This window comes from Octopus sinensis, unplaced genomic scaffold, assembly GCF_006345805.1.
Source record: "Octopus sinensis unplaced genomic scaffold, ASM634580v1 Contig17508, whole genome shotgun sequence".
NCBI lineage: Eukaryota > Metazoa > Mollusca > Cephalopoda > Octopoda > Octopodidae > Octopus > Octopus sinensis.
In genome coordinates, this window is record NW_021835118.1 from 11,304 (window position 1) to 38,421 (window position 27,118).

The window sequence follows — 27,118 nt, forward strand, 5'->3', positions numbered from 1 at the left end:
AAATGCCTCACACTAGGAGGGACAAAGTCATTACTACCAAAAATTATACTAATCATACCCAAATGCAGTTTTTCAAAGCAAGACATTTAAAAATGAATTATGTTCTGTATCACCGTGATTTCACATACAACTTGCGTCTAATGATCGTCAGCAGAACTGATTCTGAATACATCATAAATAAACTACCAACCTTACGTAGCGGAGACGAACAGACAACTGCTCACCGGCCAAGCACATGGAATGTTTAAAATCATATATCCGGTAAATGGCGGGTTTTTACGAACTGCATGTCGGGTAATGAAAAGTATTTCGGAATAAGTTTAACAATTAAGGATAATCTCTTAATAAGGGATCTTAACAAGAAATTATCGGGTAGCTAGCGTGAAAACCTCATAAAAGAAAAGAATCCGAAAATAATTTTTTTCTTTTGAACAAATTAATTATATCTATATTGTATAGAGGGCATTATTACACATAAATGCCTCACACTAGGAGGGACAAAGTCATTACTACCAAAAATTATACTAATCATACCCAAATGCAGTTTTTCAAAGCAAGACATTAAAAATGAATTATGTTCTGTATCACCGTGATTCACATACCACTTGCGCAATGATCGTCAGCAGAACTGATTCTGAATACATCATAAATAAACTACCAACCTTACGTAGCGGAGACGAACAGACAACTGCTCACTCCGGCCAAGCACATGGAATGTTTATAAATCATATATCCGGTAAATGGCGGGTTTTTACGAACTGCATGATTTATAAACATTCCATGGCTTGGCCGGAGGAGCAGTTGTCTGTTCGTCTCCGCTACGTAAGGTTGGTAGTTATTTATGATGTATTCAGAATCAGTTCTGCTGACGATCATTAGACGCAAGTTGTATGTGATCACGGTGATACAGAACATAATCATTTTTAATGTCTTGCTTTGAAAAACTGCATTTGGGTATGATTAGTATAATTTTTGTGGTAGTAATGACTTTGTCCCTCCTAGTGTGAGGCATTTATGTGTAATAATGCCTCTATACAATATAGATATAATTAATTTGTTCAAAAGAAAAAAATTATTTTCGGATTCTTTTCTTTTATGAGGTTTTCACGCTAGCTACCCGATAATTTCTTGTTAAGATCCCTTATTAAGAGATTATCCTTAATTGTTAAACTTATTCGAAATACTTTTCATTACCCGACATGCAGTTCGTAAAAAGCCCGCCATTTACCGGATATATGATTTATAACATTCCATGTGCTTGGCCGGAGTGAGCAGTTGTCTGTCGTCTCCGCTACGTAAGGTTGGTAGTTTATTTATGATGTATTCAGAATCAGTTCTGCTGACGATCATTAGACGCAAGTTGTATGTGAAATCACGGTGATACAGAAACATATTCATTTTTAAATGTCTTGCTTGGAAAAACTGCATTTGGGTATGATTAGTATAATTTTTGGTAGTAATGACTTTGTCCCTCCTAGTGTGAGGCATTTATGTGTAATAATGCCCTCTATACAATATAGATATAATTAATTTGTTCAAAAGAAAAAAATTATTTTCGGATTCTTTTCTTTTATGAGGTTTTCACGCTAGCTACCCGATAATTTCTTGTTAAGATCCCTTATTAAGAGATTATCCTTAATTGTTAAATATATACATATATATATATTTTTGATTTTGATTTTTCCAGTTTCAGCTAATGAGCTGTGGCCATGCTGGGGCACCGCCATTTGGTTTGCTACACGATTTTACCTCACGGATGCTTTTTAGCAAACGCCATCTGATGCATGAGAGAGTTCGATGCAGCTGCCCTCATCTGCACCTCCTGCCGTGAAGTTGGTTCATCCGGGACACCTGACAGGAAGAGGTCCAGTCCTACTTTAAAGACAACCGCATCTACACCATGCAGGTCCCTCAGGTTCTTTGGGAGGATATTGAAGAGCTGTGGGCCTCTGAAGCCCAGGCAATCACAATATCTTGTCCTACATCTTGATGGCAAATTTGGAGTCCTTGGTACTACGCAGTGGCGCCCGGTTCTGGCATTTGTGTGACTCTCCATGCCAAAGTTTGGGACAAGTCCTCCAGTATCTTCCAGATATATTTATGGCATATCATTCTCGCTACGCTCCAGGGAATAGAGCTTAATCTCTTGAGTCTTCCCAGTAGCTCATATGCTGCACAGAGGCTATCTACTTCGTGTAGCTTCGTTGGATCGCCTCAAGTTCTGTGATCATCTTGACACTGGATGGTGACCATAGCTGAGAGCAATAGTCAAAGTGGCTTAGGACAAGTGTCTTCCAGGGGACCATCATGGTTTCTTGTTCTCTTGTTCTAAAGGTTCTGAGAATCCATCCAGCCATCCGTCTACATTTCATTGCCAGTTTAGCAACATGTACACGAAAGGTCGCGTCATCACTCATGTGAATACCCAGGTCACGCACTGATTGTGCCTCTAGGATCGCAATCCCTCCGGGTCCAGTGTATTCATTGGGTATTGCATTCAGTTTTGCATGCTGATAGTATAAAACTTGAAACTTTTCAGTATTGAACTGCATGCTATTCTTTTCAGCCCACTTGTATATTTCGTCCAGCTCATATTGCAGGTGCTTAGTGTCTTCAGGGTTCTGTATTGCCTGTGAGACTTTTGTATCATCTGCATAACTTGTGATCGTGGCTCTCTGCGTGGCTGAGGGCATGTCTGAGAGGGCCATTATGAACAGTAGTGGTCCCAAAACAGTGCCCTGCGGAACACCGCTCACTATTTGCGTGTTAATGGAAGTGGCCCCATTGGCAGTTACCACCTGACTTCTATTCTTCAGAAAGTCATGAAGCCATTCTCCTAATTTTCCAACTATGCCAAGATCACGCAGTTTGTGACATATCATTCCATGATCGACTTTATCAAAGGCCTTTGCAAAGTCGAGATATATCACTACCACATTTGAGTGGTTGAGCAGTTGTTTCAGCACCCAGTCATAGTGTTGTAGGAGCTGAGTTAAGCAGCTTCTTCCTGGTCGGAAACCATGTTGGGTGTCAGGCAGCAAGTCATTTTCTTCAAGGAAGGTGATTAGTTTCCTTCTGACTATTCGTTCCATGACCTTGCTGATGTGTGAGGTTAGGGAGATAGGTCTGTAGTTCTTGGCTTCCGCTCTGCTACCTCCTTTATGAATGGGGCATATTTTACCTTCCTTCAGTTTTCTTGGAAGTTTGCCAGCTGCAAGGAAGCTCTGAAAGAGGAACTGCAGTGGTCTTGCTAGGACTCTCTTACTTACTTTTAGGAGGATTCCCGGGAATCCATCGGGGCCAGTAGCTGAGTCTGTTTTCATTTCATCGTCTTCCTTTATATCGATGTAATCTATCGTCGCCGCCTCTGATTTTATATCTGCAGTGGTAAAGATGTCCGTTGGATTGCTGATTTGGAGATGCCCCAGGAGTGGAGTGAAAACACTCTTGAATTGCTCATTCAGTATTTCACTTACCCTCATTGGTTTTCCTGTAAGTGTGCCATCCTTTTCAAGGAGTGGCCCTATTCTACAGTGCGCCGTAGCTGTTTCTTTGGCATACCTGTAGAAAGCTTTGGGGTTAGATTTTATGTTGTCTATAGCCCAGGCTTCTTTGTCTGCTCTTTCCTTCTCATGGGAGAGTTGCAGACATTTTTCGATTTCCAACAGTTTTATCTTCAGGCGGGACTTTTCACTGCTTTCAATCTGTTTGTTTAGGCGATTTGAAAATTTTGTACGCCGTCTCATTAAAATTTTCCTCTCTCTGGGGATTTTGTTCTTGTGTACAGTGGCCTTTCTCTCTGGGACACATTTGTAGCATATGGCTTGCATTACAGACATGAATTGTTGAAGTTTCATGTCGATGTCCGGTGAGGAGTGACATTCAGGCCAGTTTTGTTTGAGGATCTCTTTCTCAATTTGTTTCCAGTTTGCCTTATTGAAGTTCAAGCTGGAAAGATTCTGAGAGTTTCTTGTAGGCTGCATGTCCATTGTTTCCTTTGGCCCGTACATGGTCAGCTCTACCATGTTCTGATCCTAGAGTGGTGTTGGCGTCACTTTCACATTATGGATGAGATCCATGTCATTTGTGAAGCAGAGAGCCAGTGTGTTACCTGCCCTGGTTGGTTGGAGTATTACTTGCTCCATGTACAGGGTGTTGATGACGTTCAGGAGGGACCTCGCCTGTCCCCGTTCACCTCGTGTCATTCCTGGGAGAGAAAGGCCCTCGGGCCATCTGACATTGGGCAGGTTGAAGTCTCCCATGAGAAGTACACTTATGTGCTGTTCTAGTGTGATTAGAACTTCTTCTATTTTTATAAGGCAGTCTTCAAACTTGCCCATATGGCTCGGGGAATCTGGAGGGCGATATGTAGCACACACAACTACACCAAGTTGCCTTACATGTACAATTAGTGTGTCACACACCGAGTTTGAGTATGACAAAAGGAACTGGGGTGTGAGGTCCTCACGGATGTACATAGCAACTCCTCCATGACTCCTTTATTTTCTGTCGGTCCGTAGTACAACATACTGTGGTATGTGTACTTCCGCATCCGCTATGTCCGGTTTCAGGTGTGTTTCCGTAAGTGCTATGCATAAGGCTTGATTGCATGCAACAAAGTCTCTCAAGAACGGGACTTTTGTCCTGTTACTGCGTGTTAGTAGTCCTCTGATGTTCAGTAGGAGCATCGAGGTGAGGTGTATGCTGTTGCCGGTGGTGTCCACCTTGGGTCTATTTGCTGAGGTGGTCTTGTGAACTGTGGGTAGTTCCATCTGCGAGCTTGAGTTTGATGGAGCCAGGTTAGCTGCTGTACAATCTTTTGTGCCATGCACAAAAAAGATTCTTGTTCAGCAGCTGCCCTTTCAACAACACGTATACATATATACATATATATATGTATATATATATGTATATATATGTATATATATACATATATATATGTATATATATATATATGTATATATATATATGTATATATATATATATATATGTATATATATATATGTATATGTATATATATATATATATATATATATATATATATATATATATATAATATATATATATATATATATTATGTATATATATATATATGTATATATATATATATGTATATATAAATACCGCCGGCAACAACGTACACCACACCTCGATGCTCCTACTGAACATCAGAGGACTGCAAACACTCAGTAACAGGACAAAAATCCCGTTCCTGAGACACTTTGTTGCATGCAATCAAGCCTTATGCATAGCACTTACGGAAACACACAGAGCTCGAGGCGATCCAACGTAGCTACACAAAGAAGATAGCCTCTATGCAGAATGTAAGCTACTGGGAAAGACTCAAGAGATTAAAACTATATTCCCTGGAGCGTAGGCAGGAAAGATATGCCATAATATACATCTGGAAGATCCTGGAGGGACGTGTCCTGAACTTTGGCATCGAGAGTTACGCAAATGCCAGAACTGGGCGCCACTGCGTGGTGCCTAGGACTCCAAACTTGCCATCAAGATGTAGGACAAGATTCTGTGATAGCCTGGGCTTCCGAGGCCCACAGCTCTTCAATATCCTCCCGAAGAACCTGAGAGACCTGCATGGGGTGGATGCAGATGTCTTTAAAATGAAGCTGGATCTCTTCCTGTCAGGTGTCCCGGATGGACCAACTTCACGGCAGGAGGGGCAGATGAGGGCAGCTGCATCGAACTCTCTCATGCAGCAAATGGCAGTTGCTAGAAAGCTTTCGTGAAGTGAAACCAAGTAGCAACACCAAATGGCGGTGCCCCAGCATGGCCACAGCTCATAAGCTGAAACTAGAATCAATCAATCAATCAATCAATCATATGTATATATATATATATATGTATATATATATGTATATATATATATATGTATATATATATATATATATGTATATATATATATATATGTATATATATATATATGTATATAATATATATATGTATATATATATATATATATATATATTATATATATATATATGTATATATATTTCAACCTTCGCATGTTCCCTTTAATTCGATCTCCACCATTCACTATCATTTCTTCCCCTGGCTTACAGCGATGTCCATGAGCAGGCTAAGATTTCTCCCTTCTTTTTTCATTCATACATACATTTGTCTACCGTTTAAATGTTTTGAACTTATAACCACCAATCTGCTTTGCTTTCCTTTTCTTTCTACATGCCACCCTAAAAACATCGCCATTCCCGCCCGTTTCTCTAAAGATTTCAACCTTCGCATGTTCCCTTTAATTCGATCTCCACCATTCACTATCATTTCTTCCCCTGGCTTACAGCGATGTCCATGAGCAGGCTAAGATTTCTCCCTTCTTTTTTCATTCATACATACATTTGTCTACCGTTTAAATGTTTTGAACTTATAACCACCAATCTGCTTTGCTTTCCTTTTCTTTCTACATGCCACCCTAAAAACATCGCCATTCCCGCCCGGTGCACCCGCCCTTGCCCACCCCCACCACCAATACCGGATATCTCTATATTTTTGTTCCATCTATACCGGATGTCGCTTCTCCCACCACCATTATAGGTGTCTACTCTTCGAACCCCCCTCTTCAACACGCTATTTCACCATGCATTACCCCTCTCTTGATATCCTACGTTCTACTTGCCTAGAACCTGTCATCATTTCTCTGAACCACCCCTCCCCACTGGTGCTCCCCTATATATTTCTGCACCCCACCCCCCACATAAAAAGCACCATCCGAACGTGGCCGATGCCAGACCCCTCTGGCACCTGTGCAGGTGGCACGTAAAAAACACCCACTACACTCGCGGAGTGGTTGGCGTTAGGAAGGGCATCCAGCTGTAGAAACACTGCCAGACTAGACTGGAGCCTGGGGCAGTCCCGAGCTCCCCAGACCCCGGTCGAAACCGTCCAACCCGTGCTAGCGCGGAAAACGGACGTTAAACGATGATGATGATGATGATGATGATGATGTATATATATATATATATATATATATGTATATATATATATTATATATATATATATATATATATATGGCAGTTGCTAAAAAGCTTTCGTGAAGTAAAACCAAGTAGCAACACCAAATGGCGGTGCCCCAGCATGGCCACAGCTCATCAGCTGAAACTAGAATCAATCAATCATATGTATATATTTATATATGTATATATATTATATATATATATGTATATATATATCTATATATATATATATATATATATATATATATATATATGTATATATATATATATGTATATATATATATATATATATATGTATATGTATGTATAATATATATATGCATATATATATATATGCATATATATATATATGCATATATATATATATGCATATATATATATATATATATATATATATATATATATATGCATATATATATATATATGCATATATATATAAGTATATATATATATATATATATGTATATATATATGTATGCATATATATATGTATGTATATATATATGTATGTATATATATATATATGGTATATATATATATGTATATATATATGTATGTATATATATATGTATGTATATATATATGTATGTATATATATATGTATGTATATATATATGTATATATATGTATATATATATATATATATAATATATATATGTATATATATATATATATATCTATGTATGTATATATATATAATATATATATATATATATATATATATTATATATATATATGCATATATATATATATGTATATATATATTATATGTATATATATATATATATATAAGTTTAACAATTAGGGATAATCTCTTAATAAGGGATCTTAACAAGAAATTATCGGGTAGCTAGCGTGAAAACCTCATAAAAGAAAAGAATTCGAAAAGAATTTTTTTCTTTTGAACAAATTAATTATATCTATATTGTATAGAGGGCATTATTACACATAAATGCCTCACACTAGGAGGGACAAAGTCATTACTACCAAAATTATACTAATCATACCCAAATGCAGTTTTTCAAAGCAAGACATTTAAAAAATGAATTTAGTTCTGTATCACCGTGATTTCACATTCAACTTACGTCTAATGATCATCAGCAGAAACTGATTCTGAACACATCATAAATAAACTACCAACCTTACGTAGCGAAGACGAACAGACAACTGCTCACTCCGGCCAAGCACATGGAATGTTTATAAATCATATATCCGGTAAATGGCGGGCTTTTTACGAACTGCATTTCGGAATAAGTTTAACAATTAAGGATAATCTCTTAATAAGGGATCTTAACAAGAAATTATCGGGTAGCTAGCGTGAAAACCTCATAAAAGAAAAGAATTCGAAAATAATTTTTTTCTTTTGAACAAATTAATTATATCTATATTGTATAGAGGGCATTATTACACATAAATGCCTCACACTAGGAGGGATTAGTATAATTTTGGTAGTAATGACTTTGTCCCTCCTAGTGTGAGGCATTTATGTGTAATAATGCCCTCTATACAATATAGATATAATTAATTTGTTCAAAAGAAAAAAATTATTTTCGAATTCTTTTCTTTTATGAGGTTTTCACGCTAGCTACCCGATAATTTCTTGTTAAGATCCCTTATTAAGAGATTATCCTTAATTGTTAAACTTATTCCGAAATACTTTTCATTACCCGACATGCAGGTCGTAAAAAGCCCGCCATTTACAGGATATATGATTTATAAACATTCCATGTGCTTGGCCGGAGTGAGCAGTTGTCTGTTCGTCTTCGCTACGTAAGGTTGGTAGTTTATTTATGATATGTTCAGAATCAGTTCTGCTGATGATCATTAGACGTAAGTTGAATGTGAAATCACGGTGATACAGAACTAAATTCATTTTTTAAATGTCTTGCTTTGAAAAACTGCATTTGGGTATGATTAGTATAATTTTGGTAGTAATGACTTTGTCCCTCCTAGTGTGAGGCATTTATGTGTATAATGCCCTCTATACAATATATATATAATATATATATATATATATATATATATGTATAATATATATATATATGTATATATATATGTATATATATATATATATATGTATATATATATATATATATTATATATATGTATATATATGTATGTATATATATATATACATACATATATATATATATGTGTATATATATATATATATGTATATATATGTATATATATATATATATATATGTATATATATATGTATATATATATAATATGTATATATATATATATGTATATGTAATATATATATATATGTATATATGTATATATATGTATTATGTATATATATGTATATATATATATGTATATATATATATATATATATATATATATATATATATATATGTATATATGTATATATATATAAATATAACAATTTAGGAATGGCCTTAACAGGCCATTCGTCCACCAGAGAGAGCAGCCAGAACTCAAACCGCCAAGCAGTAGTAATTCAGAAATTAGGTGAAAATTTAAAAACGTTTACCCTAATTCATGTTTTAGACGATGCATCGTTTCTGTGTTTTTAATGATAAAATAGCTTAATTAAATTAAATTCAGCTAATCTACCATAGGTCACACTTCATCAGTAAAAAACCTGGGAGAGACAAATATACACAAGGCGTCTGTATCAATGCCTCCGGAATATCTGTCTTAAAATTTTCAAGACCAACGTATTCGCGCCAACCCATCAGCAGTAAATATAAACTGCCGATTCAATCTCAGAATTAGTGAGAAAATTATCAATTAATCAATTTAGGGTAGCAAAAAATTCAATAGGAATTCAATATATATATATGTATATATATATATATATATACATTTAATCAACCTATACATACACACGTCCAGACCTCTCATACGCACTAATACTCTCTCATACACACACACACACACCCTTATGTTGGAGCTGGTCACTCAACCCTATTGTCTCCCCTAATTTCGCTCTCGCGTCTCATGTTTGATCTTTGACTTCTGGCCGAAATCAGATCGCCATGTTGGTTCGTTAGTTACTGCAAGCATTTTTTTCTCTCCTTCTTTCTGTGTTTTTTTCTCTCTGTGTATCTTTCTGTTGAAGAGCGTAGGCTCGAAACGTTAAAGACTTGTTTTATTTATATTTCCTGAGCGCCATACTAATACAATTGTTTGTTTGTTTTCCACCTGCCTTCGTCTTTTGTCTATTTTCATAAAGCTTCCCCATATATATATATATGTAATATATATATATACATATATATATATATATATGTATATATATATACATATATATATATATATATATATAATGGGAAGCTTTATGAAAATAGACAAAAGACGAAGGCAGGTGGAAAACAAACAACAATATATATATATATATATATATATACATATATATATACATATATATAAATATATATATACATTATATATACATATATATATACATATATATTATATACATATATATAAATATATATATACATATATATACACATATATATATACATATATTATACATATATATATATATATATATATAATATATATATATATATTATATATACATATATATATACATATATATATATATATATATATGTATATATATACATATATATATATGTATATATATACATATATATATACATATATATACACATATATATATACATATATATATGATTTTCTTTTTCGGATCCGACAGGGAGAGTCGTGTATCGTCTTTGCTCTGTTTAAAAAGCAGAAAGTGTGCATAAATCGGTGAAATAATCTACTGAAAGTCACAAATTCAACTCATAAATCCCACTACAACACTTCGGCTACAAATATATTAATCAAAAACGTAATATATTTTGCCTGAAGCCAAACACAGTAAAAATATTTTCTTTTGACCGAAAACGCACATGGTGAAAAAAAAAAATCCACTGTAGAAGGAAAAAGAAACATCTCCTGGAAAATAACCACGAAAAAAAACCACGAAAAATCCAGACCACATCGTTGGATTAAGTATCACTTTCATCTTCTATTTCATATTTTGTTTATTATCCTATTTTATATAACCAAAGCCCACATCTCCGTTAAAGTCTACGATCGCTATTTTTTTGTTTGTTTACATTTCAATAACTGTCTCGAACTTGGCTTCAAAATTAAATAACCCTTTCTTCACACTTTAAAATATATATATATTTTAATATATTTTCACTCATTTTCTTTCTTTTTTTCCACCTTCTTTCTCTCCCCGTCTGTGTATATGTGTGTGTGTGTGCACGTGTATGTGTGTGTGTGTGCGTGTATGTATATATGTATGCGTATATATGCATGGACGTGAACTTTCACGAACTTATATAGATAACTAACTTTTCCCCTCTTTCTTACCTCTTTCAGATACTCCATCTTCTAATTAGCCTTAAGATTAAATAACGTTTAATACTGTTTATTGTTAATAATTTTTCAGATACTCTATCTTCTAATTAGCCTAAGAATAAACAACGTTTATTACCCACACTTTAACATCTAATTTTTTACCCACATTTTAAATATTTGTTAATATATTTTCAGATACTCTATCCTCTAATTAGCCTTAAGATTAAATAACGTTTCACCCACACTTTAATATATTTTTGGATGCTCTACCTTCTAATTAGCCTCAAGATTAAATAACGATTATTACCCACACTTTAATATAATTGTAATATTGTTAACATATTTTCAGATACTCTATCCTCTAATTAGCCTTAAGATTAAATAACGTTTTACCCACACTTTAACTTTAACTTTTTCACCCACACTTTAATATATTTTTGGATGGTCTACCTTCTAATTAGCCTCAAGATTAAATAACGATTATTATCCACACTTTAATATAATTGTAATATTGTTAACATATTTTCAGATACTCTATCCTCTAATTAGCCTTAAGATTAAATAACGTTTTTACCCACACTTTAACTTTTTCACCCACACTTTAATATATTTTTGAATACTCTACCTTCTATTTAGCCCCAAGATTAAATAACGATTATTACCCACACTTTAATATAATTGTAATATTGTTAACATATTTTCAGATACTCTATCTCCTAATTAGCCTAAGATTAAATAACGTTTTTACCCACAAACTTTAATATTGTTAATATTAATAATACTCTATCCCATAATTAGCCTAAGATTAAATATCTTCTTGTCTTCTCTCGAACATAGTTAAATAGATAAACAAATAGACAGATCATCCAGCATGTCCAGAGCATGGAGACCTGACGAGCTGGATTTATTCGTACAAGCATGGGAGTGCGCCGGCGGAGATAGCCCTAGCGAGGTGATTGCGGCTGCGCTGAAGAGCAGAGGCTACAAGAGGACAGCGGCTCAGATGGAGCGAAAGAGACAGGAATTGCACTTGTACGGTCGCACATTGGCGCACTTGATGCCATCTTTGAGAACGAGCGGGGCAAAGATGGCAAGAATGGAGACGATGAAAGAAGTCACCCCCACCTGCAGTCGGCAGGTTTCATGCCTCGGGGACCGTTCGGCAGGATGCCAGAGACGTCAGCCTGCGACGCCGTCAGCCCGGCGGGTGGCCGCCGCCTTCGCGCCGCCTCGCTTTCTCCCGTTCGTCCACGAGCCGCGGGGCCGTTAGCGGCAGACCCGCGCCGGTCGCCCGTTCCTCCGCCGCGCTACCGTGCCCGAAACCGAAAGAACGAACCCACGCTCGCGGTACGGCCCACGGACGCGTGGACGTAGCCGCCACCGATGTTGGAAGGGCGTTCACGAGATGCACGCCGTCGATACGGCGACGCGGTCCGTCCCGTAAAAACCCGAAAGATGGCAAACTGCGGCTAGCACGGTCGCCCGTTGCTCCGCCGCCCTAACGTGCCCGAAATCGAAAGAACGAACTTGAGCGTGCGGTCTCGCCCACGTACGCGTGGACGTAGCCGCGACCGATGTCGCGAGGTGCGGGCGATCGATGCGGCGACGCGGTCCGTCCCGTAAATTCCCGAAAGATGACAAACTGCGGCCGGTGCATGCAACGGCCGATAGCGGCGGCCATGCGCCCGCCTTCTACCGCCTTCGTCCGCAGCCCCGCCGCGCGACCGCGAGGTTCAAGCGGGGCTCGAGCGAAACGTGCGCTCTCGCCCACGTACACGTGGACGTAGGCGCGATCGATGCCGTCAGTCGCCGGGAGTGCGTGGCGATATGCACCGGGCAAAAACAGCGACGTGGTCCGACCCGCGAGTTAGGGAGGTGCTCGGACCGTAAGCAAACGGATCGGCCCCGGCTGGACAGTCACGCCTCTAGGTGACCGTCGCACCCCGAGGGGGTCAAGACTATATTGAGGGCTTGCAGTCGGCAGGTTTCATGCCTCGGGGACCGTTCGGCAGGATGGCAGAGACGTCAGCCTACGACGCCGTCAGCCCGGCGGGCCGCCGCCGCCTTCGCGCCGCCTCGCTTTCTCCCGTTCCTCCACGCCCCGCTGGGCCGTTAGCGGCAGGCCTGCGCCTGTCGCCCGTTGCTCCGCCGCGCTACCGTGCCCGAAATCGAAAGAACGAAGCCAAGCTCGCGTGACGGCCCACGTACGCGCGGGCGTAGCCGCCAGCGATGCCGGAAGGCGTTCACGAGATGAACGCGCTCGATACGGCGACGCGGTCCGTCCCGTAAAATCCCGAAAGATGACGAAAACTGCGGCTAGCGCGATGTAGCGGCAGGCCTGCGCAAGGCCTGCGCCGGTCGCCCGCGTCTCCGCCGCCGAACCGTGCGTGGAATCGAAAGCACGAAACTAAGCGGGCGGTGTCGGCCACGTACGCGTGGACCTAGCCGCGACCGATGTTGCGAGGTACGGGCGTTCGATACGGCGACGTGGTCCGTCTCGTAAATTCCCGAAAGATGACAAACTGCGGCCGGAACCGGTAGCGGCGGGCCTTCGCCCGCGCCTTCGCCCGCGCTACCGCGAGGCCGAAGTGGAGCTCGAGCTAAGCTGGCGCTCTCGCCCACGTACACGTGGACGTAGGCGCGATCGATGCCGTCAGTCGCCGGGAGTGCGTGGCGATATGCACCGGGCAAAAACAGCGACGTGGTCCGACCCGTGAGTTAGGGAGGTGCCCGGACCGTAAGTTAAACGGATCGGCCCCGGCTGGATAGTCACGCCTCTAGGTGACCGTCGCACCCCAAGGGGGTCAAGACTATATTGAGGGCTTGCAGTCGGCAGGTTTCATGCCTCGGGGACCGTTCGGCAGGACGCCAGAGACGTCAGCCTGCGACGCCGTCAGCCCGGCGGGCGGCCGCCGCCTTCGCGCCGCCTCGCTTTCTCCCGTTTGTCCGCGAGCCGCGGGGCCGTTGGCGGCAGGCCCGCGCCTGTCACCCGTTCCTCCGCCGCGCTACCGTGCCCGAAACCGAAAGAACGAACCCACGCTCGCGGTACGGCCCACGGACGCGTGGACGTAGCCGCCACCGATGTTGGAAGGGCGTTCACGAGATGCACGCCGTCGATACGGCGACGCGGTCCGTCCCGTAAAAACCCGAAAGATGGCAAACTGCGGCTAGCGCGGTCGCCCGTTGCTCCGCCGCCCTAGCGTGCCCGAAATCGAAAGAACGAACTCGAGCGTGCGGTCTCGCCCACGTACGCGTGGACGTAGCCGCGACCGATGCCGGAAGGCGTTCGCGAGATGCACGCCGTCGATACGGCGACGTGGTGCGTCCCGTGAAAACACGAAAGATGGCAAACTGCGGCTAGCACGGTCGCCCTTGTGCTCCGCCGCCCAGACGTGCCCGAATTCGAAAGAACGAACCTAAGCTCGCGGTGCGACCCCCGTACGCGTGGACGTAGCCGCCACCGGTGCCGGAAGGCGTTCACGAGATACCGGCGCTCGATAGGAGACGTGGTCCGTCCCGTAAAAATCCCGAAAGATGACAAACCGCGCGCCAGCACGAGGTAGCGGCGGAAGGCGTGCGCCGGTCGCCCCGTCTCCGCGCACCTACCGTGCGTGAAATCGAAAGCCCGACTCGAGCGTGCGGTCCTCGCCCGCGTACGCGTGGACGTAGCCGCGACCGATGTCGCGACGTGCGGGCGTTCGATGCGGCGAGCGGTCCCCCCCGTAAATTCCCGAAAGTGACAAGTGCGGACGGGTTCAGGCAACGGCCGATTGCGCGGGCATGCGCCCGCCTTCTACACGCCTTCGCCCGCAGCTCCGCCGCGCTACCGCGAGGCTCTAGTGGGACTCGAGCGAACTCGCGCTCTCGCCCGCGTACACGTGGACGTAGGCGCGATCGATGCCGTCATTCGCCGGGAGCGTGGCGACATGCACCGGGTAAAGACAGCGACGTGGTCCGACCCGTGAGTTAAGGAGGTGCTCGGACCGTAAGCAAACGGATCGGCCCCGGCTGGATAGTCACGCCTCTAGGTGACCGTCGCACCCCAAGGGGGTCAAGACTATATTGAGGGCTTGCAGTCGGCAGTTTCATGCCGGGGACCGTTTCGGCAGGACGCCAGAGACGTCAGCCTTCGACGCCGTCAGCCCGGCGGACGGCCGCCGCCTTCGCGCCGCCTCGCTTTCTCCCGTTCGTCCGCGAGCCGCGGGGCCGTTAGCGGAAGGCCCGCGCCGGTCGCCGTTCCTTCCTGCCGCGCGACCGTGCCCGAAACCGAAAGAACGAACCCACGCGTCGCGGTACGGCCCACGGACGCGTGGACGTAGCCGCCACCGATGCCGGAAGGCGTTCACGAGATGCACGGACGTCGATACGGCGACGCGGTCCGTCCCGTAAAACACGAAAGATGGCAAACTGCGGCAAGCACGGTCGCCCGTTGCTCCGCCGCCCTGACGGCCCGAAACCGAAAGAACGAAGCTAAGCTCGCGGTGCGACCCCCGTACGCGAGTCGTGGCCGCCACCGATGCCGGAAGGCGTTCACGAGATGCATGCCGTCGATACGGCGACGTGGTGCGTCCCGTGAAAACACGAAAGATGGCAAACTGCGGCTAGCACGGTCGCCCTTTGCTCCGCCGCCCTGACGTGCCCGAAATCGAAAGAAACGAACCTAAGCTCGCGGTTCGACCCCGTACGCGTGGACTAAGCCGCCACCAATGCCGGAAGGCGTTCACGAGATACCGGCGCTCGATAGGAGTACGTGGTCCGTCCCGTAAAAATCCCGAAAGATGACAACTGCGGCTAGCACGAGGTATCGGCGGAAGGCGTGCGGCCGTCGCCCGCGTCTCCGCCGCCCTACCGTCGTGAAATCGAAAGCACGAACTCGAGCGTGCGGTCTCGCCCGCGTACGCGTGGACGTAGCCGCGACCGATGTCGCGACGTGCGGGCGTTCGATGCGGCGACGCGGTCCGTCCCGTAAATTCCCGAAAGATGACAAAGTGAGGCCGGTGCAGGCAACGGCCGATTGCGGCGGGCGTTCGCCCGCTTTCTACCGCCTTCGCCCTCGGCTCCGCCGCGCTACCGCGAGGCTCTAGTGGGACTCGAGCGAAACTCGCGCTCTCGCCCGCGTACGCGTGGACGTAGGCGCGATCGATGCCGTCAGTCGCCGGGAGTGCGTGGCGATATGCACCGGGTAAAAACAGCGACGTGGTCCGACCCGTGAACAAGGAGGTGCTCGGACCGTAAGCAAACGGATCGGCCCCGGCTGGATAGTCACGCCTCTAGGTGACCGTCGCACCCCAAGGGGGTCCAGACTAATATGTAGGGTTGTGGTTGATCGGCATAGGTTAGCGTCTCGGAAGGATGTCCTCGTAGCTCCTTTCCTGATGACGGTTAGCTCCCCGTTTGCCGGTGCAAGATCGATTCTACACGGCCGGCGCGTCCTCGAATTTCCGCCGCCGAACCGCCCGCCTTTCAGACGCTGCGTTCGCCCGCCCGTTGACGCCCGCGTTTGCCCGCCTTCGCCCGCCTTTTGAAGCTCGCCTTCGTCCGCCTTCGCCCGCCTCTGGACGTCCGCTTCTTCACGCCCGCCTATTAGACGCTGCGTTCTACCCGCATCTTTGGACGCACGCCTTCGCCCGCCTTTCAGACGCCGCTGCGTTCGCCCGACCCTTTCGACGCACGCGTTTGCCCGCCCGCCCGCCCGCCTTATTTCCTTCCTTCGCTCGCCCGCCGGCAACCGCCGCACAAGCGCTATTCACGTAGGGTCGCGGCCGAACGACATAGGTGGACCGCCTGGAAGGGATGTTGACGGCGCTCCTTTCTGCCAACGGTTGGCTCCCTTATTGCCGGTGCAAGGTCGACTCTACACGGCTGGCGCGTCCTCGAATGTCTGCCGCCGCCGCACCGCCCGCCTTTTAGACGCGCTCCCTCGACGCCCGCGTCTGCCCGCCTCTTCACGCTCGCAATCGGTTCGTCCTCCCGCAATCGAACCGCTTCTCGTTACCGCGTTTTCTTTTTTTTTTCTTCCTTCCGACCCCCGGCCTCGTCTTCGCCGCCGAGGACCCGGTCAGGTTACGCCGCTGACCTCGTGTCGCGTCGCCGCCGGCGCGGCGGACGGGCTAGCCGTCGCTTCCCGTTCCGCCACAGGCGACGCGGCGTCTCCGAAAGAGAGCGGTGCCGTGTCCGTCCCTTCTTCCCTGGACGGAACCGTGGCTTCAACTCCGGGTTTCGCTGCCTCGTAGCGTTTCTGCAGCTTTTTCTTTTTTACCTTCCCGGCATCACCCCGCCTTGGCGCGCGTCGTCGTTTTCGTGGCGACCACCGTCATGGCACTCGCTCGTTGACCGCAGTCCGGACGCACTTCGTCGCAGCCGTTTCGAAAGGATCGGGTGGAGGAAGCGACGACGACGACGACCACCGACGCGTAGGGCGCCGGGCGAGTCTAAAAGCTGCAGCGGGCCCGCGCCAATCGCCGCTGCCCCTCTCGTCTGCCGACCTAGTCGCTGGCCTTCTTCGCCTTCTCTTCTCTTCCCTCTTCTTCCGCACCGGAACCGGCCCCATACTTCGAATCGACCCGCACCGGAGCCCGTCCGCAGCGGCCCCGGTGTGCGGCAGTCGGATCGCAAACCGTTTCTTGTATCGCGAACGCTTCTTCGCGCGTCGACCCGTGTCGCTTCCGCCTCCGGGACGAGGAGGAGCAGCTGGCGCGCGCGTATACGAACGGCGGCCGAACTCGCGAGCGCCCTCGCGCCTCTCGGTTTTTATCGGCCCCCTCCGATTCCTTTCGTTCTCGTTTTCCGATCGTCGGCGGCGGGCGGGCGGCTGCTTCCCGAGCTTCCGCCGCCGCCGCCGCGCGCTTCGTTCTCTCGAAACGTAACGTCGGTGATACCTGGTTGATCCTGCCAGTAGTCATATGCTTGTCTCAAAGCTTAAGCCATGCAAGTGTAAGTTCATGCCGTAAACGAATGGTGAAACCGCGAATGGCTCAGGAACCGGACCTAATCCTCGGGACCGTATTCTTCCACCGCGAGGAGAGTGGATAACTGTGGCAATTCTAGAGCTAATACATGCAACCGAAGCCGCGATCGCAGGTCGCACCCGGGCGTCGGGCTCGAAAACGGCGTTCGGCAGCCGTCGCGTTTCGCGCGCGGCGTCGCCGTCGTTCGCCGCCGGCGTCCGCTCGGCCGGATCTGGGCGGCGCATCCGCGCCCGTCCCTCCCGGTCGCGACGATACGGTCGGCCTTCCGCATTGGTCGCGGCGCAAATATTAGACTGAGACCGACGCGTACGGGCCGTCGCAGCAGCCGCCGCGCCTTCCGCGCGCGGGTCTTAGGCGTGCGGCGGCTTCACGCCCTTCGATTTTGGTGACTCTGGATAACTGTCAGTACGATCGCGCGGGCTAGTATCGCACTAGCCTTCGCGCGACGGGTCCCCCGCGAGTCCGCCCTATCAACTGTCGACGGCCCGGTCAGTGCCGACCGTGGTGGCAACGGGGTAAAGGGGAATCGGGTTCGATTCCGGAGAGGGGATGCGAAACGGCTACCACATCCAAGGAAGGGCAGCAGGCGCGCAAATTACCCACTCCCGCACGGGGAGGGTAGTGACGAAAAATAACGACGCGGGACTCTGTCGAGGCCCCGCGATCGGAATGAGTACACTTCAAATCCGTTAACGAGGATCGACCGGAGGGCAAGTCTGGTGCCAGCAGCCGCGGTAATTCCAGCTCCGGTAGCGTATATTAAAATTGTTGCGTTTGAAAAGCTCGTAGTCGGAATTCGGGTCTCGAAAACGTGCCCCAGCACGTTCGGGGCGACGGCGCCGTCGCAGGCGCGCTTCTGGCGCGTCCGCTTCGGTCGTCCGTTCGCACTCCCGGCCCTATTCGCCGGTGCGTGCGCGGTCGGGCCGCGGAGCTCTGCTCGCGTCGCCGCCGCGACTCGGCACCCGTCCAGCGCTCGTCTTCGCCCGCGTCGCGTCGTCGCGTCGCGTCCGGTTTCACGCCTGCGCCTTCAACGGCGCGGGTCGGTCAGGCGTGCTGCGCGCGCGGGAGCCACGAGGCGGGTGCGCTATTGGGCGTCGTCGCCGTTCGCGTTCTAGCGGTAGTAGCGCGTCCACCTCCCGGTCGTTTCGGCCCGCACGGTTCCTCCGAGGGTGCTCTTCGCCGAGTGTCCGAGGCGGCCGGTACGTTCACTGTGAAAAAATTAGAGTGCTCAGAGCGAGCCCCGCCGGCTTGCATACGAAAAGCATGGAATGATGGAAAATGGCCTCGTCCGCGCGTCATCCGTCGGTCTCCGTTCACGACGAGGCAATGATCGAAGGGAGCGATCGGGGCCACTCGTATTGCGACGTTAGAGGTGAAATTCTTGGATCGTCGCAAGACGCACTGCAGCGACGGCGTGTGGCAAGCACGTTTTCCTCGATCAAGAGCGAAAGTCGGAGGTTCGAAGACGATCAGATACCGTCGTAGTTCCGACCGTAAACGATGCCGACTGGCGCTCCGCCGGCGTTCGCTTCGATGACCCGGCGGGGAGCCTGCGCGGGAAACCATAGTCGGTTCCGGGGGAGTATGGTTGCAAAACAGAAACTTAAAGAATTGACGGAAGGGCACCACCAGGAGTGGAGCCTGCGGCTTAATTTGACTCAACACGGAAAACTCACCCGGTCCGGACACCGGTAGGATTGACAGATCGATAGCTCTTTCTCGATTCGGTGGGTGGTGGTGCATGGCCGTTCTTAGTTGGTGGAGCGATCCGTCTGGTTGATTCCGATAACGAACGAGACTCCGGCCTGCTAACTAGCGCGTCGATTAGTGCTTTTCCGGTAGCGCGGCGGCGCCGAAGCCGTCGTCGGTAGCTCCGCGCGCGGCCCGGGCTTGCCGTTGCCGCCGCTCTCCTTCGCGTCCGGCGCTGCGGCCGCGTCCGGCTGCCGTCCCCCGTTCGCGGGGGTTCGGTCGCGGCGTGGTTGCGGCGTCGGTTGCGGAGCGGCGGCGGTGACCCGGTCGGCTCGGCCCGCGCGAGCCCGGCGGCGGCACGCCGTCGCGTCCGGGCCAGTCGGTTGGCGAACGCAGCGCTTCTTAGAGGGACGGGCGGCAGAAAGCCGCACGAGGCGGAGCGATAACAGGTCTGTGATGCCCTTAGATGTCCGGGGCCGCACGCGCGCTACACTGGAGGTATCAGCGGGCGCGTCTCCCCCGGCCCGAGAGGGTCGGGAAACCTCTGAACCACCTCCCGTGATAGGGATCGGGGCCTGGAACCAACCCCGTGAACGAGGAATTCCCGGTAGGCGCGGGTCATCAGCCCGCGTCGATCACGTCCCTGCCCTTTGTACACACCGCCCGTCGCTACTACCGATCGAACGGTCCGGTGAGGTCCTCGGATCTGGCCGACGAGTCCGCTTACGCGCGGCGGCGTTTTGCGCCGTCGTCGGCGCGTTCTCTGATGGCCCGGAGAAGACGACCGAACCCGATCGCTTAGAGGAAGTAAAAGTCGTAACAAGGTTTCCGTAGGTGAACCTGCGGAAGGATCATTAGCGCCGTGTTCTCGAATTGGAGAAGAAGGAAATAAACATTCGCGATAAGTAAGTCGCGGCCGGGCCCCCTCGCCCGAGTACCACCGAATGCTCTTGATTCGGCCCTCTAACAGCGCAGCAGTAGCCGTCGCCGCAGCCCGCCGCGACGACACTCTGCTGCCGACCGCGCAACCACCCTGCCGGCGTCGGCCCGCCCTCATGGCGCTCGGACGACGGGGCTTGCACGCTTTGCGAGCTCCATGACCATTTCTCTCTTCCTTCCTGCCTCGCCGACCGCGCGATTCGGCCTAGGCCGTGGGCGCCGCCCGGCGCCTTCCGATGACCACCGTAACGCGCGGCCGTCCTTTTTTCCTCGCCTCCTAGCGCGCAGTCTCTTCGCGAGACTTGCCGAGCAAAAGTCGCGGCCGGGCCCCCTCGCCCGAGTACCACCGAATGCTCTTGATTCGGCCCTCTAACAGCGCAGCAGTAGCGGTCGCGGCAGCCCGCCGTCACACGCCGCGACTCTCTGCTGCCGACCGCGCAACCACCCTGCCGGCGTCGGCCCGCCCTCATGGCGCTCGGACGACGGGGCTTGCACGCTTTGCGAGCTCCATGACCATTTCTCTCTTCCTTCCTGCCTCGCCGACCGCGCGATTCGGCCTAGGCCGTGGGCGCCGCCCGGCGCCTTCCGATGACCACCGTAACGCGCGGCCGTTTTTTTTTTTTTTTCCTCGCCTCCTAGCGCGCAGTCTCTTTTCGGAGACTCTCCGAGCAGTAAGTCGCGGCCGGGCCCCCTCGCCCGAGTACCACCGAATGCTCTTGATTCGGCCCTCTAACAGCGCAGCAGTAGCCGTCGCGGCAGCCCGCCGCGACACTCTGCTGCCGACCGCGCAACCACCCTGCCGGCGTCGGCCCGCCCTCATGGCGCTCGGACGACGGGGCTTGCACGCTTTGCGAGCTCCATGACCATTTCTCTCTTCCTTCCTGCCTCGCCGTCGGCGTCGGCAGTGGCGCGCTTCGTTCCGCTGTCGACGCCTTCGAATCTCATTTTATTTTTTTTCCGTCGCGCGGCGCCGGCCTCCTGTCGGGGGCCGCTGCCGCTTTCCTTTTTTTTTTTTTTCCTTTCCGTACGTCTAGCGCGTAGTAGTAGCAAATATTACCGAAACCCTGGACGGGGGATCACTCGGCTCGTCCGTCGATGAAGAGCGCGGCTATCCGCGTGAACTGATGCGAATTGCAGGACTCAGTGAACATCGACACCTCGAACGCACATTGCGGCCCCGGGATCCTATCGTCCCGGGGCCCCGTCCGGTCGAGAGGCGGTCAAGACACGAAAACGCAGTCCGCCGCGGCCGTTGGCTGCGGCGGGGAGTCGGGAGTCGCAGGAAAGGGCGGCGCTCGCCGCGAGGCCCGCAAGTTATCTCGCGCGCGAGCCGCCGCCGCTCGATCGTCCGTCTCCCGTAATGCCAGACCGTCATCGTTGCGAAGCGCTGTTGCGGAGGAGGGAGCCCGCCGAAGTGCGGAAGCAGTGGAGTAAGGGATCGCAGTAGTAGGAGGAGGAGGAGGAACGACGCGGCGAGTCCCCTCGTCGCGTCCGCGCCTTCTTCCTCTGCGTTCCTCTCCGAGCGACCGCCGCCCTCCGTCGCTGCCGCCGCCGTCTCGTCTTTCGGCGTTCGCTCTGTGGGAATATCTCTTTCGTGCGAGCGTTCGTGCCGATCGACAGCGGTGGTGTGCGCGCCGGCAGTAGCAAGCAGCAGCCGTCTCATTTGCAGCGTCTCCTTTTTTTTATTCACGCTGCCCTCGACTCGGACGCGATTACCCGCCGAACTTAAGCATATCGCTAAGCGGAGGAAAAGAAACCAACCGGGATTCCCTAAGTAACGGCGAGTGAACCGGGAGAAGCCCAACGCCGAATCTCGTCGGCCGCGCCGGTCGTCGAGAGCTGTGGCGCAAGGGTCGTACACGGTCGATCGTTTCGCCCGGCTAGGTTCGGAGTCCCCTCGATCGGGGCTGCCCAGAGCGGGTGCCAGGCCCATTCGGAGCCGGCGGCGATCGGCGGTGTTCATCGGCCCGAGAGTCGGGTTGCTTGGGAACGCAGCCCAAAGCGGGGGTAAGCTCCATCCAAGGCTAAATACGGGGACGAGTCCGATAGCCGACAAGTACCGCGAGGGAAGTTGAAAAGAACTTTGGAGAGAGAGTTCAAGAGCGTGAAAACGCCCAGGGGTAAACGGGTAGGACCGCTCACCGCGATCGCGAGGGGACTCAGTCCGCTGCTTCACGCCGAGGCGCCGTCGTCGTCGACGAACGCGCCGGTGGCGGCCGCTCGTTCCGCGGGCGGTCGTCTGCCGCCTCGTCGGCGTTCGATTCCGGGGCGCCGGCAGCATCGGACGCACTTCCCCTCCGATCCGTCGTCGCGACCCGTTTCCCGTCGGGCCGGTAGGCGCGCGGCGTCCGCAGGTCGCATACGAGAGCCCCGTCGCCGCCGCGCAAGCGGCGGTCGGTGGGATCCACGCGCTCTTCTCGACCGGGCCCGTCGCTCCACGTAAAGCGCAGGCACGGCTAACCGACGGAGACGGGCAAACGCACCTCGCCCTTAGCACGAACGACGCAGCGAGTCGCGCGCGGCCTCTTCGCGGAGGTCGCGAGCGACGCGGCCGCCCGCGCGCCGCGACCGCGCGGAAACCCCTCGCAAGGGGGGCGACGCGCGTTGCGGTCGCGGGACACCTTCCGCCCGAAAAGCCGCCCGCTGCCGCCGGTCAGCGACGAGCATCGGCAACCTACCCGACCCGTCTTGAAACACGGACCGAGGAGTCCCAGTCGACTGCGAGTCGTTGGAGCCTTTCACTTCGCGAACTCCGACGGCACAGCGAAAGCGAGAACGTGACACGACGTCGCCGTCTCGCCCTTCGGCGGGACGGCGCTTCGAAGCATCGTTCCCGGGTCGGGTCCGCGCGTTCGCCGCGACGTTCGCGTCCTCCGGCGTTCCCGCTCCGACTCAGGTGTAGCAGGCGGCCGGGGACCCGAAAGATGGCGATCCACGCTCGGTCGGGACGAAGCCAGAGGAAACTCTGGTGGAAGTCCGAAGCGCCTCTGACGTGCAAATCGATCGTCGGAACCGGGTGTAGGGGCGAAAGACCAATCGAGCCGTCTAGTAGCTGGTTCCCTCCGAAGTTTCCCTCAGGATAGCTGGCGCCAGCGGGAGAACGACACGCAATTCCGTCCGGTAAAGCGAACGACTGGAGGCCCCGGGGACGTTGACGGCCTCGATCTACTCTCGAACTCGGAACGGGCGAAACGGGCCGCTCCTCTCCCGATCGGAGGCGGCCGCCGTTATGCGACGACGAATGCACGGTGCCAAGTGGGCCACTTTTGGTAAGCAGAACTTAAAGTGGGGCTTGATGGTTATGACCCACGAACCTTGCAATGGTTGGTGTTCCCACAGCTCTTCCACTTTGGGTGAACCTGACAGCACTCGATTGGGTTGATTTGTCCCTTCCCCGAGGAACCCGGGTTCTGTTTACCGTGTTTCGTTTGGGGCAGAAAGACTTTAGTCGGAGGGGCACCTGCGGTGTCCTATAGGAACACCGGTGTGGATCGTGTACAGGGGGATACACATCTGCAGTGTTGGCAGCGAGGCGAGAGGGTGGATGCACCATCAAGTTTGTCTGGTATGTTATGATCTCACGGGTTTTACCCGGGAGATGGATGCACTGCCAGGCTTCACCCATAGGGACACTACCTTGTCGTGGTTTAAGAGCTTACGTCTGTGGGCGGGACGCAAGCCATTATTGGTCTTGCGGGCGCCAACCCGTCAGCAGACTAACTAAATGTGTCCTTTTCCCCATAGCGGTTCCAATTTTTTTGGTGGGGACCAAGCAGTGGGGAGGATATTCGTGTGCAGAGTGGGATGATACCCTGCTGTTGATCGTGGTTGCGCTTGTCGGCCTCCTGCTCATCCGAGTCGGTCACTACCTGGCTTCGGTGTGGTGTGAAGGCCCCCTATTTCTTTAAAGAATTTCACGGGGCGGCGCCCACGGACGGCCAAGGTTAGAACGGCCGGGTTCGCTTTCCGGATTGGGCTGCTGACGGGGCGAGGTAGGGATGGGATGTTTCCACCCTGCCTCTTATCTCGCCCATATGTTAGCGCCTCGTGAAGGTTGCTGTCCCTGCTGTCCCTGCTGTCCTTGGGTGGCTCACGACGTTGTCTCCTGACGCCGATTGTTGTGGCTCACACAATTTATTGCTGGAGCGGACTCACTTTCGGCCTCATTACGGGAGCCAGTCAACTGACGGGTAAACCGTCATATTGACTTTGTCTCCTGACGCCAGATTGTTGTGACTCACGCAATTTATTGCGTGAGTGGACTCACTTTCGGCCTCACTACGGGAGACAGTCGAATGACTGGTGAACCGTCAGTATTGAGCCCTTCGCGGACTGTTGCGGGGTTTTTGGCTTAGTATGAGGACTTCGGTTGGCTAGGAAAGATGTTGGCCTACGGTCTGCAGGGTCGGACTCCTTACTCTTGTACTCTTGACTTTCTTCCTTTTACTCTTGGAAAATGCCGCGAAGTCCAATTCGTTAATAAATAAGTTACGAAACACACGGTTGCCAGGGGCCGTATAAGATGGTGGCTTGTGGGCAAAAGAGCGGGGCTCCAAGCCTGGCCGAGCGTGTTGCCCAACCACGTTTGGCCCATATCTACGCTTCCTGCAGTTGTATAGAGCCATTTACACTGCAGGTAATACCAATGGCTCGCACACCAAACTTGACCCTGAGAGTTTATATCGGATCCTGCACATAAAACCCCCTCGATGAAGTGCTCAAATTTTTTTTTTTTTTTTTTTTTTTTTGAGGACCGAGAGGCTGGTGTGTAGGATGCCCCTGAAGTTTTTTTTTTTTTTTTTTTTTTTTTGAGGAGGCGGCATGGTTTGGGGGCCGTGCCTCGATATGAGCTTAAATTTAAGTAAATGAAAATCAAAATAACAACCCGAATTGGACATTTAGCTTCTTCTGACTATCGAAGAAGCACCCGCTTCTGTTAATTTTAGTTCCCCACTACTTAGGTAGTTTTTCTGTTTTTTTTATTTTATTTTATTCGTAATGTTAACTTAAGCTGGGACCTGGCTACGACAGCGTGGGACCACCCACGATAAAATACAGGGAAGGAGAGTGAATCTCATTTAAATAGCCAAATGCCTCGTCATCTAATTAGTGACGCGCATGAACGGATCAACGAGATTCCCACTGTCCCTATCTACTGTCTAGCGAAACCACAGCCAAGGGAACGGGCTTGGACGGATCGGCGGGGAAAGAAGACCCTGTTGAGCTTGACTCTAGTCCGGTTTTGTGAGGGCACACGGTAGGCGTAGCATAGGCGGTAGCATTCGCGTTGCCCCGCGCCGGGCGTTGCCGTCACCGGCGGCGCGCTGGCGTGCTGTTCGTTGTCCGCGCCGTCGCGCCTCGCGCGGCGGTCGGTTTCGTCGGTGCGCCGTGGGCGCCGTCGGCTAAGCGCGTTCGACGTCGGGGTGTCGCGCGCGTTTGCGACGATGAAAAACCGCCACTTCCGTAGTTTCCTCGCTCACTCGATCGATGGAGAAGGGATCGGGCCGTCGCCGAGCGGTGGTTCATTATCTGGTGCGAAGCGCGCGGTGCATGTCGAGCACCTTTGCGGGCGCCGGCGCAGCCGATGCGCGACCCTTAGTCGAGAACAGTGTCGGTCGGGGAGTTTGACTGGGGCGGTACGTCTGTCAAACGGTAACGCAGGGTGTCCCAAGGCGAGCTCAGCGTGGACGGAAACCACACGTCGAGCAAAAGGGCAAAAGCTCGCTCGATCTCGATTTTCAGTACGAATACGGACCGCGAAAGCGTGGCCCATCGATCCTTTCCGAATTACAGCGGCGAGCTATGCGTCCGCCGAGAGGTGTCAGAAAAGTTACCACAGGGATAACTGGCTTGTGGCGGCCAAGCGTTCGCAGCGACGTCGCTTTTGATCCTTCGATGTCGGCTCTTCCTATTCATTGCGAAGCAGAATTCGCAAAGCGTTGGATTGTTCACCCACTAACAGGGAACGTGAGCTGGGTTTAGACCGTCGTGAGACAGGTTAGTTTTATCCTACCGATGCATCGCGCGTACGCGGCGCCCGAGTCGCGTCGGGGTACTCGGCGTGCGGTCGAGGCGGCGGCGCGCTCGCGCGTCCGTCCGTCCTGGCCGTGCCGCCGGCGTTTCTCCGGCCGACCTTAGGCGGGCGTCGGCAACGTCACTCGGCTACGGCTATCCCGT

At 50.3% G+C, this 27,118-nt stretch overlaps 1 long non-coding RNA gene and 1 other non-coding gene across 2 annotated transcripts; one reads left to right on the forward strand and one right to left on the reverse strand.

Moving 5' to 3' along the window:
* Positions 1-3,619: 3,619 nt before the first annotated feature.
* Positions 3,620-26,814, reverse strand: LOC118761802. Its single transcript, XR_004997644.1, has 6 exons — positions 26,359-26,814; positions 25,306-25,314; positions 11,371-11,378; positions 6,620-6,625; positions 4,376-4,381; positions 3,620-3,629 (listed from the first exon to the last, which is right to left on the reverse strand). It is a non-coding gene; the product is annotated as an uncharacterized LOC118761802 (long non-coding RNA).
* On the forward strand, positions 22,002-22,160 carry LOC115231128. Its single transcript, XR_003883491.1, has one exon. It is a non-coding gene; the product is annotated as a 5.8S ribosomal RNA (ribosomal RNA).
* Positions 26,815-27,118: the final 304 nt, after the last annotated feature.